The sequence below is a fragment of the Oncorhynchus masou genome, unplaced genomic scaffold (assembly GCF_036934945.1).
Source record: "Oncorhynchus masou masou isolate Uvic2021 unplaced genomic scaffold, UVic_Omas_1.1 unplaced_scaffold_1129, whole genome shotgun sequence".
Taxonomy (NCBI): Eukaryota; Metazoa; Chordata; class Actinopteri; order Salmoniformes; family Salmonidae; genus Oncorhynchus; species Oncorhynchus masou.
Window position 1 is genome coordinate 207501 of NW_027001031.1, and position 677 is coordinate 208177.

Consider the following 677-nt stretch of genomic DNA (forward strand, 5'->3'; position numbering starts at 1 on the left):
TGAGTGTCCATCTGTCACACTAATTGGACACACACACACACACACACACACACACACACACACACACACACACACACACACACACACACACATCTCTTTATCCACACATACTCTCCAATCATGTCCAATCATAAACCACCAAACTAAACCCTCACATCAATCTTGATCACATTCCTCTGAACCACCAAACTAAACCCTCTCATCAACCCTGCTCACATTCCCTAACCCCCAAACTAAAACCCTCACATCAACCCTGCTCACATTCCCTGAACCCCCAAACTAAACCCTCTCATCAACCCTGCTCACATTCCCCTGAACCCCCAAACTAAAACCCCCTCTCATCAACCCTGCTCACATTCCCTGAACCCCCAAACTAAACCCCTCTCATCAACCCTGCTCACATTCCCCTGAACCCCCAAACTAAACCCCTCTCATCAACCCCTGCTCACATTCCCTGAACCCCAAACTAAACCCCCATCAACCCTGCTCACATTCCCCTGAACCCCAAACTAAACCCCTCTCATCAACCCAGTCACATGGTTTTCATCTCAGCATGCATGATTGGTGAATAGGCTCCTGTTGATGACTTCTCTTAATCAGAGTTAAAACCTTAACACCAAGCCAAGCAGCGGTACTCCAGCATTTTGGAGTGGAATATTTACTGTGTGTGTGTGTGT